Source organism: Argiope bruennichi, chromosome 4 (assembly GCF_947563725.1).
Source record: "Argiope bruennichi chromosome 4, qqArgBrue1.1, whole genome shotgun sequence".
In the NCBI taxonomy this organism is placed as follows: Eukaryota; Metazoa; Arthropoda; class Arachnida; order Araneae; family Araneidae; genus Argiope; species Argiope bruennichi.
In genome coordinates, this window is record NC_079154.1 from 32,920,392 (window position 1) to 32,937,877 (window position 17,486).

Below are 17,486 nucleotides of genomic sequence, written 5' to 3' on the forward strand. Positions count from 1 at the left end.
TAAAGCTCATTTAGCTGGTTTAGATAGTATGCTGTTGATATCTTCCTTTGTTTTAGGTTTTAAAGTGCTATACTTAAGAAACTGAATAATTCTAAAAATAAACTTAATGGAAACAAAAATCTAATCTGTATGCTTTGTATAACAATATATGAAAAAAAATCTATATAGAATAAATCTATAGCCAGACGTATGTATGAAATTATAACAATATAAAAATAATTTTTCTTCGTATTTGATGGAAGCCACTTACCGGGATAATTTTATTTACAAGGAAACATAACTGCCATAACAATGCAAAAACCCATGCATAGCAGTTTGACTACTTCTTAGGCTCTATCAACAAACTTTGCTGAATCTTTTCATAATTTTATTTCCATTAAAGGTTGCTTTCGGATTAAAACCCTGCTTTCGGATTCTACATTACACGTTTTCGGTCACTAAATGTCGCCAGAAAGTATTGACCGACTACAATTACTAATTGTGGCCATTGAGTAATCGAAAGCTTTCTGCTTAGTTGGTGGTTACAGTTATCTGACCTCATATCCTTAGCTTTAGTGCCATAGGGGTGCAGATTCAAAATCTGATTCTATCGATCCGAATATCGATCACATATTAGATCCTGGAATATTTTAAATCACTCTGGTTCAAACGTCTCCGATCTGATGTAGCATAGTGGTTAGGGGAAGTATTTGCTAAGTTAGGTATTGCTGTCTCATTTGATCAATCTTCAAAATTTACCGATCCGTTTGCGTTAACCTAAACAATTTAATTTAAATTTCTAATGAATTTAATGTTTGGGATATTTTCCGATGAAAGCTTATATAACTGCTGTTTGCTGTTACATGGTTAAAACTTCTGCAAAATGTTCATAGTAAATAGTTCATAGTTTTCATTATCAAGCCTTATTCGCCATAAGACCGAAGAAACACACATCTATGCATGTTCAAACTATAGTAGGAAATAATTTAAGATAGGGGAAATACGAATAATTTCCGTTAGGTTAATAGCCTGATATTAATGGCATATTTCGATTTTTTTAACTAATTAGTGTTTAGCAACTTTGCTACGGCTAAGGATATAACCGAATATCTTTCGAGCAAACATATTTTAGCATAAATATAAAAAACGTTTTTATTACTTCCTCGTAACGAAGTTAAGTGCTGCAATCGTAAAAAAATATGAAATTTTGACGAATTTCTTTGAATATATATTAAAAAAACATCTTTTTTGGTAATATATCTCTTTATCTATGTATACGATAACACAAATACATTTTTGAGCTGGATGGCTAAAATTTGATACGCAGAATTATCGCCAAATGTGTAGATTTCAATCACATTTTCAATGAAATCCATTCACAGGATATCTGAGTATAAATGAATTTTACAACTACAAAAACGTTATATGCTAGCTAAAGAAAATTTAGTAATTAGGTTTAACATCTAAAAAATATAAACTAAAGATATTTAACAAATTTTGAGTCAAATCAATCAAACAGTTGCACGTCTATAAGTCTATATTTTCTCATGTACGTAGACGCGATGTCTCATAAATTCAATGAGTTAAATCAATGATTTCGGTTTAATCAATGATATTATTTTATAATTACAACCGAGGTAAAATATTGGTGTCAATCTTCCGGTAAGAAGGTGTTCAAAATACTATCCTCGCAGCAGATTCAGTAAAATTGATGTATCACGAACAAAAGTCTATATTTAGTAACTAACGTTTAACAATGAATGTCATACAAGGCAGTCGAAGCCTTACTGAGGCCGAATCGAAGTCCTCAATTTTACGCGATGGAAGGGGTATAAGTTATTTATTAGAGAGTACGCTAGAAAGTTTCGGAATGACCGCTCAAGCTTGTCTTCATGTTAGAAAATTGATAACTAAAATATCCTTAACTTGAGTTTAAGAAATACATTAAAAATAACATATTCCATCGGATGATAATTTAACTCTTTTTCTGCCATTTTTAAATACTTCCGAGTTACTTTCACACCATCTGACTACGGTTTCTAAATTACATGGTACATCCCAAAATAGCCCTCGTGGTACTTCAAAACAGACGAAAATATAACTAAATTAAAACAAAACTGAAATATGGTATGTCAGCATTTTTAGCACAATAAAGTGTATCGGTTAATCTCGTTATTTTAATTATTCGCTAGCTTATACCTAGTAATTTTACAAAAAGCTTTAATACCAATAGATGACCAAGAGTTTCGGTTTCTTAATGATTACTAAGAAATGTGTTGTAATGTTATACAGCGCATTAAAGTAAGTAGATATTATTACTTGTTGTAACGATGCAGTTAATAACGCTTAAGTGCACTACTGAATTCCTAATTTTTGATCTTGAGTTGTAAGTCTGAGTATACTAGATTTCTCCTGCTGTTATTAAAACTAGAAGACGAATCTGTCTAGACGGACTGTTATTCTATTAACTATATCTCGGATCTTACTGATACAGAAGAACTATCGAAAGTTGAAATAGAAAAATATCATGCACATTCGCAGAGTGCTTATGAAATAAAAATATTATGATTTATAGAATGTTTTGGATGTAAATATAAAACAGCATTAGAAGTTTTGTTTCTTTGCAAGGGAACCTTCTCTATTCATAATGTTAAGTGCACTCGTGTCAAAATTAATCACTGATGTCCGAATGAAACAAATTGTGATCTACTAAAAGAATAAAAAATCAATGCCGAATACAAACTAAAAAATGAATAAAAAAATAAACAATAATATTCAATTCGGTCTGCGAGGGTAGAATATAATGAATCAGCATAAATATAAAAACAATTTCAGACCTCAGCTTATTTAACTTTAGTTTTGCGTGCATACCAATAAATCGGCCAGGAAACAAAACAAAACAAAAGTATATTAATACCAAAATAGAAGTTGGGATTTCACATTCGATACTGATGCAGAGCAAAAGGGGGGATAAATTTTTACACAGTCATTTTACATAGACAATGGTAGACGATTATATATATATATATATATATATATATATATATATATATATATATATATATATATATGTATGTATGTAATGATATTTTAACTCTAATTTCAATTTAATTAATTTTCATAGTAACTTCATCTTAATTTAGCCCATAGTAACTTCATTCTAAAATATTCTCTTATTTCGTGATCCAATTCCACTGTCTCTACTTAATTAATTCAAGAGAAGCTTTGTTAAATTGTTGAATCAGCTAAAATCTAACTTTCCCACACCGCGCGTGAAGAGATAAAATACCGCTGATCATGCAAATTCTTTTTTAAAATCTCCCTGTGTTTCCCCTACCTTCTCCACGCTTGTAATGAAAATCCCTATCGAAATCTCATAATATATTAGCACTGTGAAGAAATATTTTCCCTATCAAAATCATAGGTTATATAAGACCAGGGATAAAATGTCCAAGAGGTCTTCCCTCATTCCTTTCTGTGTCGTTCTATGTGCTCGTCGCTTGTACATATGCTTGCTTCTTCAAAATGAAATAAAACGACGTCACGAAATTAAAAGTATCTTCATTGCCTTCAAACTGATTCATGCTTCACCACAAATAATATTACATATTAAATATATATATATATATAAACATATATATAACAAATATATATATATATATATAAACATATGGATATATAAACATATATATATATATATATATATATATATATATATATATATATATATATATATATATATATATGGATATATAAACATATATATATATATATATATATATATATATATATATATATGGATATATAAACATATATATATATATATATATATATATATATATATATATATATATATATATATATATATATATATATATATATATATATATATATATATATATATATATATATATATATATATATATATATATATATATATATGGATATATAAACATATATATATATATATATATATATATATATATATATATATATATATATATATGTTTAGAATGTTTCAATTGTTCAAAAGACTTGATATTTGAAAAACAGGTGATCTCAATTTGAATTTCATGTGATGCGCTTACACATCAATTAAACGAAAACTAACTATACAAAAATTTAAAAGAGACAGTGGGACAGAATTTTGATGACAATCTGATCTTTTAAATAACCTAATAAGAAGAGTATACAAGGAGTAAAATGAGACTGGCGAAAATACTGAGGTTTTACATATTGAAGCTGATCATCCGTTCGTCTGTGACAGTTTGTCGAAAGATTTTAGGCAAACATTTACTGATGAATGGACTTGTAAAAATACTTTCGAAGAAGCCAAACGGAATTTTGTGTAAATATTTTGCTTTTAATGATCATTGCTGAAATTCTCAGATCAGATATATGTTGTTAACCCCTCATAATACAATTTTCTATTAACTAAACAAGTACGAATTCCTATGGAAGTCACCTCTTCTAAGAAAATAAAGCTTTGAAGTTTATTAGGTGAATTTGCATAGTGTTTCCTTTTTATTTCTCTAGTTATTTAAACCTTTTACACATAAGATTGAGTTGCAAATTTTTACGAATTTTTCTTATTTCTTTTCCTTTTTAATCTTCTGAGTGCGTAATTTTTTAAAAATCGCTATTTTGATGCGATATTTGCAAATTAGTTCGAATATTTTTCAAGGTGAACTGATACTATATGTTACAGAATAAAAATATGGTATAATAAAAATCTTTAATCGTCAAAATAAACATACTAAACTGCGAAAAATGCAGAGATGCAATAGAAAATGGACTGATTGCCAGCCTTCGGAAATCGCAGGATACGCAGCTGGAGAGTTAAAGAAATGGGAGAAGTATCATCTGAAATATTTGATTTTCTAATTTATAATATGGACTTATAAAACGCCTTCCACAGCCACCTAGACAGGTGAAACATCATTTTAGCAACTCTATATGTGGAAAAAATCTTAAATTAGCTTTACCTAACAGTTTTTTTCAAATATTAAAGACATTTTACTGGAATTTCAGAACTTTAAGATTATGTCAGTACAAACTATTTGTCATAGAATGACATCCTATTAACCAGCATTTGGTTTTATAATGCTTCGAATTATCTGCAATAAATCCTTTCTGCAAAAATAAACCAGAGACTAAAGAGTAATGACAACCAATAGAATATTTAATATTCCATTGTGAAACTGTCCGATTTGGAAATACAGAAGACATCACGCGTTTCAGTTGTGAAATGTGTCTGAATTGATAATCCGCATTTCACGAGTTTGATTCCGTTTCATTGTAAAGTTCCAATATGAGTATCTTTACAAGAAGAGAGAAAGAAAAAAAAAAAAAAAAAAAAAAACAGATTCAGACTCTAATTCGAAACCACATGATAATGTCCTTGGATTAATATACATATATCTTTATCTTAAGATTTAATTATATGAAAGTGTTAAAATTCATATATAATTTATTATAATCCTAATATGCTTCTGTATATGTTTAATCATTTAAATTTATTGTTATAAAATATTTGTAAAATTTATTAAAATTAAAGAAATAGTTGCTTAAAAATAAAATTGGTTTCATGAACTCATTTAAATTTCAATAGATGAAGAAAGAAAAAAAAAATAATAAAAAGGCAATTAAAATAAAATCTATGATCGCAAATTTCAAGTTATCATGTGAGAACATTATTATTTTAAGTCATTATTTATCTTAATTAATTTAAGTCATTAACTAGTTTAAACCGATTTGAAATAATCACGAGACTTCTCTATCGGTCTCTATCCCTCTATATAAACTTTTTGAATTTTCATTTTCAATTTTTCTAGATGGCAAACAAAGTTCTGGAGCTCGACCGATTTTGAGATGAAATAACAGCTATGATGTCATAGTTCTACGTCGACCTTTTAAAAACGCATCTGATGTCAAAGAAGAGTACGTAAAAATAAAACAATATTGATAAAAGCAGATAAACCTTTTAAAAACGCATCTGCGTTCAAAGAAGCATACATAATAATAATGCAATACTGGTAAAAGCAGGTAAAAAAATATATATGAGATTAAAAGATGATGATGAAAATTGCCATTTATGCTTTATTTATTGTCTACGCGATTTCGAGCTTCAAAATCCCCAACCAAATCAGCATCATGTTTCCATATGATAAAATTAAAAGAGATTCAGATCTCGAATTCTAAACTTTTACCATGATAATGTCCTTAGATTAATATGTCTATCATTATCTTAAGGTTTAATTATATGGCAGTGTTAACAATACTAATATGCTTTTGTATATATTTAATCATTTAAATTTATTGTTATAAAATATATTTAAAACATTTATAAAATTTATTAAAATAAAAGAAACAGTTGTTTAAAAAGAAAATCTGTTTCATGAATTCATTTGAATTTCATTCATTTGCTTCTATGATTCATGCCTGTGATTCAGATCATTGTTTAAAAATATGCTTATTTCTTTGCTATGTTTTGAAAGTAGAAGAGAATATAATATCTAATTATACAATAGGAGTAAATCACAGATGATTCACACGACGAACATAGTGTCAAAACAAGGAAATATAAACTAAACATAGCAGTGTTCTACTCGCATCAAATTGTATGCTAAATGAGAACTTTTATTATCTTCCAAATATGCGTGACAAGGCAGTCAACATGTAAAAATGGTATAAAAATATTTTCATGCAACGTATGCAAGGGCATTATTAAGGAAAAATGTGAAAATTGCGTTTAATTTTTAATTGGAAGACTTATCAAATTTCAAAATTCTTCTTTTAGTGAGAACTAAAATTCGAAAATAACTACTATTCGAAAAATTCGAAAAATAACTACCTATTCGAAAAATAACTACCTATTATTTGTGGTACTTCTAGGCACCCAGGTCTGCCTATGACTTGTTTTGAATGGACTATTTAAGATACATTTTATAGGAGAATTGGAAGATAAGATTCTAATTTCTATAAATACATGAGTCCTCGATTTAAACGTGTTTATTCCATTAATTTTTTATAACTTATCGTTTAAATACAAAATTACTATATAATATTTTTTTTCCATTTAACACTGAATATGAGAAAAATATTCTTGTTTGATTATTTTACTGTAACTGTCTTTTTTTGAACGACGTTAACTATTTAAAAAAAACATTCCAGATTTTAAAAATTTATAGACTGAATCAAATCAAAGGACTTTTTTGTAGTACAATATTTTTTTTATTGAAATTGTATCATATTTGTGAAAAAATTTCTTATATTTAAATTGATTTCCATTTAACCTACTTTCAGTTATTAAGTTATCAAATAACAAATTCAAAAAGGTTTGTCACATTCATTAGAATTTTTCGCTCATAAATAATTAAATTACTTTCGAAATTGGTTACATAATAAAATTAATCATTGTAATTAGAATATTACGTCATTAAATCGAATATTTATTGGATTAATTGAAATAGTTTAATTAATTGCTCTTTATTTTTTTCTCACTTTGTATAGTAGTATAATTTTTTCTGAACTTAAATCCAGAAGAATCCATTATAGACTTAGATTCGAAAAAGTTGATGAGTTTTTAAGTTGGAGCTCAAAACCATAAAACTCCATTTATATGGCTTATAAATGGGATTTATGGTCTATATCAATCCCAGTTGATATAGCATATTTAGCAAATTCAATAAGTTAAAGACACATTTTACAGGAGAACTTATACCAATATCTCCTCAAGCAGAAGTCTCATTTACCTCCAATTTTTGAAGTTTACTTACATGAAGAACTTTCAAGGAAAATAAGCACTCATTATTTCGTTAGGAGTAAATTCTCCTATAATTAGCAATATCTAATTCGGTACCAAAGGGCACATTGGCCTTCTATTTATTTTTAAAATTACTGGTTAAAAATACAATCAAAGAATAATACATGCGAATTTCTACCAATATTTTCAAAAATTAACCAAAATAGGCCACTAGCGGGATGATAAATTATTGAGAAATATATTGTATTGTGAAACATTTTCATTCTCTATCATGATTTCCTTAATAAAATTTTGGAAGCTAACTGAAATTCTTATACAATAATCGTAATATGATGTTTGGTTTTAGTTTTTCTTTTTTTTTAATATCTGGGGAACAGACCATAATCAAATTTTATCAAATATTTGTTAGATAGAAATATTTAACAGTAGATATTTATCTGAATAGATATTTTAAAAAATGACTACTAAAAAGCTAGTAAAAAAATTTAGGGAAAACGATTTTAATTAGATGCAGTTATGAACTTTGGAATCAACTCCAAAATACTCATTTTGAAATATAGCTACTATTGCAAAATATTAAAACTTTCAAAAATTTTGTTACCAATTTATCTCAAAATTATTAATTGTTTTATAAGTTGTATATTGTACGACGGTTTTGCCATGGGCAACTTACTAACTTTTGTTACATAACAAAATACATATATTTAGTTATAATTTATAAGAATAAAAAAGAAATCCATAATCTTATAATTGGTTCCCTGCTAAAAAAATTCTGTCTCATCATTATACAAATTATGTTTGTTCTTTTAGCGCATATGGAAGATATAAAGCACATTAAGATGCCTTAATAGCTACTCTCACCGAAGTAATAAAAGCAGTTGGTAAGACCTTTGTTAGGATAGGACCATTCTTACAAAAAACTGTTTATTTAACTTATTAAAATCAGATTCTGCATCCAATTATTTCTTTGATATTAAAACTTCTCCGTAGAAAAAAAAATGCTTATCTATATTTATATCCACTGACGTAACAACCGTGAATCTGTTTTCTTGGCATATTCAAATTGGTATGGCATTCTTTTCCTTTTCAATGTGTATAAAAGACTTTCAAATCATGTTTTTTAGAAAAATGGATTCTAAAACTGATATAATATTATTCATCAAAATATATCGTGCGCAGTTATGTAAAATCTTTGATTATATTAATTTAATATTTTTTTCTTTAAATTTTTAAGCAATTTTACATATGAAATGGTAGTAATTTATTCTTCGATGTTGTTGAAATTCTATTTCTGATATAATAACAATAAGCTACAGTCATCTGATTAACATTTTTAATCAGATGACTGTATACTTTTTTTAATACTAGATGACTGTAAATTTAAATACTAGATGCTTTTAAAAGATTAAATCTCCATATTATAATTTTAAATTTTGAAACAAATGAAATTTGTGCTATAATATTTTATGGTATAGTGATTAAATTCTAAAAATTATTAGTCTTCTTTGTTATGAACTATAGAAATACTAAAGTATTTTTTACATTATTTATGACTTTCTTTCTTTGTAATTCATTATCATGAAACTAAATTTCAGATTAATTCTGAATCTTTTATTTTTTATTAGTTTCTAGAGTCCTGGTAAAAATATATTGAATAAAGCTTCCTCGGTCTTGGATAGAAAAAAAATCATCATATTTTTGAAACACTAAACAATAGTAACAATAACATGTAGCTTAAATTTAAATTTAAATTCATCTGTATAACTCTCCTACCGTACTATGTGAATTCCTTTGTATCAGCTAAAAAATTTGTGAATAATTTTGACTAAATTCTGTAATTACGATAAATTCAATATTTACTAAAAATTTCTTGTTGGAAAAACAAACGCACTCATTTACCTGTTTATATGTGAACAGCGACGACAGCAGTTTAAAAGAAGTATCATTTCATTAGCAATATGCTCAACTTTCAATATGAGATCTGTTTAAGCTTGCATAAATTTGTCCAATAATGCATATCTTCCTATTTCTTATTAAAAAATGTATCTTAGCTTTGTAAGAGAGCTAATTGCAATTATTTGTATTAATTCACTTTGTTGCCAGTAAACATTTTTAAGATATTGCTATACTAAAATGCGTGCTTAAGTAAATCCAAAAGAAAAGTATAAATAAAATGTTATTATATTACATCTGAATATTTCAACAAATTCTGTTTATTTCTAAATAACACAGCTTTTAAATTTTTCAGTCAGAAATTAAATATATTTGCTATTTTATTCAGCTTTAATTTATCTTTAAAACAAATAATCAGAAAACGACCTTTTTTTTTTTTACGCAGTAGAGTTTCTGAAAAATGAGTGGCAACATTTAAAAAAAAAGAATGATTATTTTTTTCCCAGAGAAAATATTTCGATATTAAAATGTTATAATCAAGTTTTAAGCAACTGGAATAATCGTTTGAGCTAAATAATTCTACGATTTCAAATAAAAAATTCTTATAATGTTTCGTATAAAGAATGAATCAAGATGTCTAATTTTGAAATATAAATGCATAGAGTTATTTATTTTTAAAAGGTAAGTTGGTCTTTTTAAATAAATAGTGTTCTTTATAAGTATAAATATTTATTTACTCATATCGTTCTTTGCAAGTAATTTTTAAGATAAATTTTAAAGAGTTAGTGGAATTGGAGAAATATTTAATCTAGTGAAAGAATTATGTTTTTATTGCTGCAAAATAATATAATGTTACTGAACGAATATATATATATATATATATATATATATATATATATATATATATATATATATATATATATATATATATATATATATATATTAAAAATTCTATTATATTATATATTGTGGTATGTAAATAAAAGTTTTATTCGATATCATTGAACATGACATTTTTGTTTTTGCGATGATTTGAGAACTATGTTTTTAAAAAGCTACTGCTTTCATTTCTTATATTGTATCTAAATTTTATTTGAGTTCTTTGTTCTTCTTTTTTATCTTAATTTCAATTTGATTAAAAATGAATAATAATGCTTTTTAAAAATTGTATATGTTGTACTCGAGTTTCATAATCAACAACACTTAAGATTTATGCATATTATATAAATAATTCATCTCCAAACATGATTTTGGAATATTTTTTCGGGGTTTCTTTCATATTATGAAACTGTAGATAAATACAAAGTTATAATTTTAAAGAAGTATTTTGTAACTTCAGTGAAAATATACATTAGATCTCAGTATATAAAAGAAGGCATGAATTATTTTTTTAACTAGATGCAAGCAATCTTTGCTACAGAATTATATCTTTGAATATTTCTTGAAAATAAAAATATTTTTTGACTTTAAAGTAAAAGAAAAATATTCAATGACAATAAATTATAAATATTTTTATATTTACCATGAGTGAAATTTTAACTATGAAATTGGCTGTCATGAAATTTTCACAAAACGCTTCTCTATGTTTTTCTATGTAAGAAATATGGTAAATTATATTAAATGTAACTATCATATATAAAACAAATTGAAACTTTTTTGAATCGCATCTGACCTGTAATAAACGGTTTTTAAAGAACATTAATTTTTATTACCAAAATTACCAACGATTTTAGATAACAATGGGAAATTTATTAAAACATTACAGGTGATAAGTGTGTGGAAAAGAAGAAAATAAAACTTCTTCAATAATCTTAGCATTAAATTACTTCCTATACTTGAAATAATAATTTTTAATTATTTTAAATATAACTATTTGCGTTAAAGATTCACTGCCATTTTACTATGGTTTATAGTATTTATGGTACAAGTTTTGAAGGAAATGTGTGTATAATGAAAAGGAATTTTAATTTTTATAACATGAATTCTATTAATTACTTTCAAGAGAGGGAAAATGTTTGGTTTATGTTGATTTTAAACTTGTTAATCTCACAGCATGCAAATAACTGTAAACTTGATATTTTTTTTCATATCTGAAATCACCTCCGTACATTTATTCCATTTCGCTTGTCAGAATGCAGGAAAATGCATGTATACTGCAGCTGTCGCGAATTGGAACACCTGCGTTATTACAATAATACGTCAGAGTAATTGTGGTAAGACGAAACATATGATTCCAGTATCTAGATGAATTGCGTCGTTATGGATCCGGTATATTTGAACAATGTGTTTACTTTACCTATGTTTAATATTAGCTTTATATTTGAAAGCCTATTTTTGGGATTGTTTTAATGAAAAGTTGGGAATTTATGGATTCTTTCACATGACAGAGCTTTTCATATGAAAACTTATTATTTTTTCTTTTTGTATTCAATTTTGAATGATATACGTTGAAACCAAACCCTATCTTGCAATGAGTATTACGGCAAAATAATGGAAATAAAATACATTCATATATCATTATGAAATTCATGAAAGAATAAGAATAATTTTAAATGTCTCTTTTTATAAATGACAAAATAAACAGTACTATTCTAATGATTTCAAAACGTGCGAGTTTGACATGTTGATATTTAAAATTCGAATTAAAAAAAATAGTGTTTATAAAAAATTTTCTGCTGAAATTCATTTACATATTGAGTGTTTTGATTGATAAAATTGAAATTTCATAAAACGTACTCCAAAATCGGATTAACAAATGATATCAGATGTCAAATATCTTTAAATAAGAAAACTAACATCTCTCATATTTACTATAGGCTTGTGAAAACTATCTTGATTGGGGACCAAAATAAAAGAAGGTAAAATCTACCCCAAAATACAAGGTGTTAAAATATCTAAAATTTTATAGAAATAAATGGGAGAAGAGTAGGAAAAATGAATAGATATTTAAAAGCTTATCTGCGAAAAATTGATAATTTGATTGACTGAAAAATAATGATTTATTGAAATAATAACTTTGAAAGTCATGTGATAATTTCGCTCGAAATCATAAAATTTATAAGGCCAAACGATTAATGAAGAGTAATTTTTGATTAAATTTCTCAAAAGAGAAGATCAAAGATTTTTTTTAAAGTTTTAAAGTCAATTTTTATAATTTGTATTAATAAATGATTATTATTTCGAAATTTGTACAACAAAAATGTATTTTTTTTAAACCATTAATCAAGAAAATAATAAGAAAGAAAACAATATGAAGCAAAATGTTCGTTAAGAATTAAAAGTTCCCAAATAGATTAAAATATTGTTGGGTTAAAAGAAATATAAGATCAATAAATTCATTTCAAATAAATGAATTTATTAATGAAGTTTATTCATTTGCGTCCAATAATTTTCAAAAATTTTTAAGTTCAATATACTATATGTATATGCAATGTGGTAGCAGTCAAATATTAAAAATGAGATAAAGCATATTGTCGCCATTTTTTTCAAGCCATTGTTTTGGTGAATGAAATCACGAAAATAGCTTTTAAAGAATACGAGACCAAGAATAATCATATGTCAGATTTTAAATTTCCCTATACACCAATGTGAAAGGCATATACGTATATCTCAGATACACTATAATTTTTAAAAAAAATGGATACACTATAAAATTGATACACTATAAGATGGATACACTATAAAATTGATACACTATAAGATGGATACACTATAAAATTGATACACTATAAGATGGATGCACTATAAAACGGAAGTTTTCAAAATATAAGACAAACTCCTCAAGCCTTAAATGGCAAAATTAAAGGAAGCAAGATCTGAATCCTCATCATATGGGCATAGTCGCACAATGTGGAGAAGGTGAATCCTCTGGTGAAATTGCTGAAATTTCCTTCAAATGGTCCTAAATGACTAAAAATTCTAATGGTATGGTATTAGGCAAGATTAACAAAAAATATTCAGTCGAAACTTTGGCGGAGGTTTCGTAATGATCCAGGTTTTGCTTTTTCTAAAGGTGGAAATTTGCTGTTGCCTCTTCCGAAAACAATAATCTTAGTTTTGCTAATAATTTCTGAGAGGCTGCATACATCATTTATTGGTTGAGTAAACTGAGTATTCCAGCAGGATAACTAAATAATTACCTCAGCAGAAAGTACCATTTTAGTATTGGCATATCATAGTTAAGAAATAGGCAGATCGCGGGCTTAAAACCTTTGGAGTGCAATGATTCGTACTCATGATGAATACTACTCATGATCCCATGATTCCCATGATGAATTCATCATGGCGAATACTAACAGCAAACAAAAATAAGCATGAAATCTGACTCATTGGAGTATTTAGAAAAAAATTATGATGTTTATAGTAATTTGTGTATTCGAATTAATTCAGAGAAGTAGAGACATATTTAATTTTTTCAGCTTTGGTTTTTATAATAATGATCTCAAATTATGCTAATTATTTTTAAAACAGACCAATTTTTTTATCTATGCCTTTACCTTTTAAGCCAAGTTCTGTATTACAAATCATGATGGTACCTTATTTTAAATGATATAAACATGGTCTTATACAAATTGAATTTATGTAATTAATGATTTTATATTCTAAGTTATATTTTGAATATTTTATGTAGGTGATGCCTTAATATGGGTATTTTTCATGGCACTAATACTTCCATTAAGTAAATTATTAAAGGGAGTATTAAGTTCTTTTTGCTATTATTGCATTTATGTGCTTTTTGAAGATTTTTTTTATATAAATATGTTGCTTGATTTTATTAAACATTTCTCACTTCTATATTTCATACTCATAATCACTAATTTTACATATAATAGAATAACTAAAATTTTAATTATTTTTACATTATGAATGTTATATGTATATTTTGATGAATTTAGGAACATCACGCATTCATTAAAAACTAGGGCAACCACATGTGAACATTATTGTTATTTCTGCAATTTGAAATTCTCTCTTTTCAAAGTTACAATATCGATTATTTAGGACACAACAGATAATCAATTCTAGCAAGCGCGAAATTTCTAGAAACTCAATATTGGAATCAATTAATTGTATCGAAACTAACAGTCTGTTATTTCCATTTATTCACAATAAGAATGGATTTGGGATCATTGTTATTTGGCTGGTGAGTATAGACTTTCTAAATTTTCCTAACAGCATCTATACGAAACAAATAGCTTTTCAGCTTAGATGTACAAATCCTTAATCGGATAATGATAGAGACAGGAATGCTATTACAATCTAGGGTGACATTAATGGTAATCGTTTGCTTCAGCCTTCCATATAAATATAAGGGAAAAAAAAGAAATTGACAAATATCTGAAACCCCAAGTATGTTGACCTCATTTCTAAAGGATTCACTAGAGTTTTCGCGATTTGTTTCGATTATTTGAATAATCTTTTGTGCATTTTGTTTACTGCGATTTCTTTTTCTGATTAACAGTGGTTTAAACCAATAGTTGAATTAGTCTCCCGCATATTTATAAAGTAAAAACAATTGGAAGTTGATGAGGAAAACAATTGCTTCCGAATAAAAGGGACATAATTTTTTGAATTTGGAAAAGGAGTAATTTTAATTGTATTGTTTGTTTCGTTTAAATATGTAAAAAATAACTAATTTGCATACCTTCTTACTCTCATATACTTCTTATATACCTTATTATTTTTCTTATAATCTTTTTAATAATAGATCAAATAAATACTATTTCTTTTGAAAACTCAATTTGACATTCAGTGATATAAAATCTCACATCTTTTATTGCTTAAATGAAATCATAAAATTTATTTATGGAAAATTATTCAAATTTTCATAAGATTTTTCTTTTTTATAATAGTGCTTTCATTTCTTTCCTAAACTAATTGTTATAAGTAAAACTCTAATACGAATTCTTCTCGTATAAAAAGGGATAAATTTATTATTAACAATTATTAGATGGAAACAACTTTCAGGAGAGGTGACATTCAAAAGTAAAAACCTTCATATATTTATGATATCACTTTCAACTTCTTAATGTTTTGTTATTTCCATTAATGTAAAAATTAATTTTGTATCAATTATTATAATATATACAATCTTTTCTTCATATTACTATACATGATTAGTTGTTATGGGGCCACGGTCACTTATAAATACATCGTTTTTATTTATTTTAAAAAATCTTTTCGTATACATACATAAAAAGTATAGTAATGGTCAAAAAATTCTAACTCAAGATTTAGGCGAATCTCTACATTTTAAACTTTCCTGAGTTCGAAAAACACTTTTTTGGAAAATACCCGTCCGTCTGCCTGTCGGTAGCATTTCCAGTTTTCTATCAAATTCTAAGTAAAATCTGTTGAGAGAAAACTCGTCTGTCCTGTTGTTCGAATGTAATTTAACAAGACAGCTACAAAATAAAGAGAGCTAAATAGATAAAATTCGGGCACAGATTTAACATCTATAGCATAGACACCTGTCAAATTTTTAGCCTAATCTAACAATGGGTTGATTGCCTGTGGGTCTGTAATTTTAGAAAACTGCACACGTGATGATTGAAAAACGGGATGACTTAAATAAATCAAATCTGGTGTGGAGTTTTGTGATACAAGTGAAGTTTTGTGTCAAATCTTTATTACTATTATGATATCTTCTTTATCATGTTGAGTCATATACTGCATGCTACAAATATGATTCAAGATTTTTTTATAGATTCCCATTTATATATCTTATTTGTATAAATTTCAATTCGAAGATTTGAATACCATTCTTTGGTTAGATTTATAATAGGGGAGTCCCTTAAAATTATCATATTGAGTTATACACCGCTTTGGGAAGATTCATAATTATTATCTTTATTAAAACATATGTTGGCCCTTAATAAACTGCAATTATATGCTATAAGCTATATCTTTCCTATTTTTTAAAATTTTCATAAAAGAAAGGGATTATATAAAAATAAATAAATACTTATAAATACTTTGCGAGAAACCATCTTCAAAATACTAAAAAGATATTTACTTTTTCTTAGTTGAATTTGAAAGATTCAATTGGGAAAATTGAAGTTTCAAACTTCAAATTCTGCAAAAAAGCTGGAATCAAGAATTTCAATGTATGTATTCATTTTTTTCAAATACATCTACATTTAAATTTGTTATAATTAATTTTTTTATAAATAACGTAGGTGCCAATATTTTTTTTGAGAATCGGGATCATTATAAATTGAAGAAAATCATTGTAATCTACTTTTTTTCAGTAAAATGGAATTTGTAATTTTTTGCTGCTATATATCTTGCCACTCTAAGGAAAAAATTACGTCGTTTAGAAATTTATTTAATATCTGAAATGGAATATAAATCAAATGACTCAGATCATTTACCACATTTTATTTGTAGATATTATGTTTATTATTTTTTAATATGTAACTGTTTATTATAAAAAAGGAAATCATTTAAAATAAATTTAGAAATAGTATTTAAATAATTTTTTTCTAGTTAAATGAAATATTCTGTAAAATAACAACTGATTTTTTAAGATAATCATGTATATTCTTCCCAAACAAATAATACAACTGAAAATTAGAAGTTCTAGAAAAAAATGATTAATATCGAAATTGGACAAAATATATTCATTATGGATGTTGAGCAAATAATAAACAAGGATGAAAACATCTCATTTTGCAAAAACAGCTGCTCCAAACACTTTGCATGGAAACTTTAACGTAGCTTTCGTACGTCTACAGCTCCAAAAATCGAATATACTTCTTGAATAAAATAAAAATAATAATTTTTGCTTTTCAAAATTGCTAAATGTCTGTTTCCGGATATTTATATGAAAACTTTTTTCAGTTTTTTA